This window comes from Carlito syrichta, unplaced genomic scaffold (assembly GCF_000164805.1).
Source record: "Carlito syrichta isolate Samal-C Ts95f unplaced genomic scaffold, Tarsius_syrichta-2.0.1 Scaffold305402, whole genome shotgun sequence".
Classification (NCBI taxonomy): domain Eukaryota; kingdom Metazoa; phylum Chordata; class Mammalia; order Primates; family Tarsiidae; genus Carlito; species Carlito syrichta.
Window position 1 is genome coordinate 233324 of NW_007249498.1, and position 3306 is coordinate 236629.

General features: G+C 44.4%; 1 pseudogene; it reads left to right on the forward strand.

Moving 5' to 3' along the window:
- The first annotated feature begins 2208 nt into the window (after positions 1 to 2208).
- Positions 2209 to 2755, forward strand: LOC110595946 (annotated as a pseudogene).
- Positions 2756 to 3306: the final 551 nt, after the last annotated feature.

Consider the following 3306-nt stretch of genomic DNA (forward strand, 5'->3'; position numbering starts at 1 on the left):
TCTCTACAATAAAATCAAAAATTAGCCGGGCATGGTAGCGCACGCCTGTAGTTCCAGCTACTTGGAAGGCTGGGGCAGAAGGATCGCCTGAGCCCAGCAGGTCGTGGCTGTGGTGGCCGGAAGCGTGCCACTGCACTCCAGTCTGGGTGACAGAGTGAGACTCCAATTCAAAAAAAAAAAAAAATTGAGGGCTGGGCATGGTGGCTCAAACCTGTAATCCCAGCACTTTGGGAGGCTGAGGTGAGAGGATTGCTTGAGACCAGAGATTCGAGACCAGCCTGGACAACTTGATGAGACCTTGTCTCTACAATAAATTTTTTTTAAATTAGCCATGTGTTGTGGCACAGGACTGTGGTTCTAGCTGCTTGGAAGGCTGAGACAGAAGGATTGCCTAAGCCCAGTGGGTCGATGCTGGGGTGGCCGTAAGTGTACCACTGCACTCCAGCCCGGGTGACAGAGTGAGATTCTGACTCAAAAATAAAAAAATTAAAAATTGAGGGAGTGGGTATGCGGGAGGAAGCATGGAACAAGTTAATAATATCAGCTCTATTCTATAAGCGTGACATGAGAATTCAGTAGAGTCATGCTAGTGAAGTGCTCTTTGGGAAAGGATCTTGGTGTATATAAATATCATCAGTTGTTAAATAGAATACTAAAGATGATTGTATTTAAGGTATGTCTCAGAGTTCTATTCAGAGATAATTTCTCTGAAATAAAAAAACACTGATTGGATGTGACTCCCCCATGATCTAATGAAAATTTAAAAATAGACTCACTATTCCCTCCAAGTTTCTAGCTTAGGGGAATATCTATCCGATGGCTTAGAAGGCTCCAAAATAATTCCTGTATTATTGAGGGCTGTATTCCCTGTCTTCACATCTTCTGAAAGGATGGGCAACTCAGAACAGACTGCTAATATGAAATAAATGAATTTCCAATGTCTTGTCTTTCATTCTTAGGCTAATCCAGGTAAATCCATTATTGTTTACTGAATTTTTTCCTTACCGTGTTTCCATAGCACAATTTTGAATAAATTCCCAATGGGGAGCTCTTTGCTTTGGGCAGTACTTGTTCATGTAATATGCAACTTTCCTTTCAGCTGTTTTTAAATTAAACAGTTACCTTATAGCTTTCATACGCTTATGACTTCAACACTTTGATGGCGATTGCTTCTGAGATGGAATTTGACTTTTTGGCTTCTGAATTTCAAATTTCGCTGTATCCATTTCATTCACAATGGGGGGCTTTAAGAGAAATAGCATGAACATGTGATGGACATGTGGCTTAGAGCTCAGATGCATTTTGTCAAAAATTATCTCATTGCATACTATGCTAGCTACGGTATCCTTAAAGCAAAATTCAAATATTTAATTTTCAATAGTCATTTTGAAAAATGCCAATGGATAGCCAAATTTTCAAGTAATTGAAGTTATTGTTGCTCTGCTTCTCTCGGGTAAGAATAGGAAGGAAAAGAGGTCACTGATTTTGTACACAAATTTAGACTCAATATAAGAAAATAATAATTTTTTGTCAAGCTCCAGAGGCAGCAAGAACAGAGTATAACAATTGGAGGTTGTAACAGTCAGGAACTAATCTGGAAGTAGAATCACATCTGTTACTTGAACAGAGCAAGCTTCACATAAAGAATGGTTAGCCAGGTAGAAAGTTGCTCATTACCTCAAGTGTAAGAGAGCTTTAAGATACCAAGGAGCTAGAGTCACAGGAAAGCAAATCCTAGGACTGGAGAGTCAAAGGGAAGAGGCTAGAACTATTAAAATTTAGGTGCTCTTTGCCTGAGCCTGCGGGTTCGAGGCCAGCCTTGGCAACTTGGAGAGATAGCATTTCTACAATACATCAAAATATTAGCTGGGCGTGGTATCGTGCACAGTTACCTTATAGCTTTCATACGCTTATGACTTCAACACTTTGATGGCGATTGTTTCTTAGATGGAATTTGACTTTTTGGCTTCTGAATTTCAAATGTCGCTGTATCCATTTCATTCACAATGGGGGGCTTTAAGAGAAATAGCGTGAACATGTGATGGACGTGTGGTTCTGGTTACTTGGTTTAGTTAGTTCTGGTTACTTGGAAGACTGAGGCAGAAGGATGGACTGAGCCGAGCAGGTCGAGGCTGAGATGGCTGTGAGTGTGCCACTGCACTCCAGCCTGGGCAACAGAGTGAGACTCTGACTCAAAAAAGGAAAAAAAAAATTTAGATGCTCAGAGGAGGGAGCTGTTTAGGCCATACTTGGAGCAGAGAGTGAAGAAGCTGATATGTGAGTGCTGGAAAAACTGTGCCATTGTATTCAACTGCTGTGAAGGGATGGAACTGCCTGCCACCTCCGGGGTGAAACTAAAAGAACCAGGGGCTGATGGCAGGGCCAGTGAAGGACCACGAGGTCTTCCAGAGGCTCAACTTTCTGTACCAGGCCGCCCACCATGTCCTTGCACAGGACCCCCGAGAACCAGGCTCTGACAAGGTTTTACCACCACAAGGAGAGGACCATCACGAAGTGGCTTGTCTTGCATCGGCCACAGGGGTCAGCACTGGACCTTACAGACCTGCCCAACGTGCTGGTGCAGCCAGCATTTCCTCAATGATCCTGGGCATCTCCTCTGGGGAGAGAGGCCTAGCCCCAGCTGGGGAGCCAGGCAGATACTAAACTACCACAGCCCTTGCCAGACACAGCTCACCCCATTCCAGCCCACCCCCCTGAGGAGAAAGTGCAGCCTCAGGGCTCCAGTCACCAGTAATGGAGTTATCCCATCTTCCAAATAAATGAAGTTTATTTCTGTTTAAAAAAAAAAAAAAAGAATCAGGAAACAAAGCACACAGGAAGTGGAAAGGAAGGAACAAGCCTTGTCTTCCTTCTTCCTCCTACAGACTTTCTATCTCCCTCTTGCTCCCCTTTTTGGGAGAACCAGAAAGTCAGCTGGAAAATGAGAAATGTGGTTTGCAGAGCTCTCTCTCAAGTGCCACAAAGCCTCAATACAGAAGAGTGGGCTTGCGTCGGGTGCAGTGGCTCAGCCCGTAATCCCAGCACTTTGGGATGCCAAGGCAAGAGGATTACCTGAGCCTGGGGGTTCGAGATCAGCCTGGGCAACTTGGTGAGACCACGTCTCTACAAAAAAAATCACAAAAATTAACCAGGCCTGAACCCAGCAGGTCAAGGCTGCAGTGGCCGTGAGCATGCGACTACACTCCAGCCTGGGCGACAGAGGGAAACACCAACTCAGAAATAAAAAAAGAAGAAGAGTGGGTTTGGAGCTGAGAGGCAAGGCTGAAGCAATGGCACAAAAGTGTT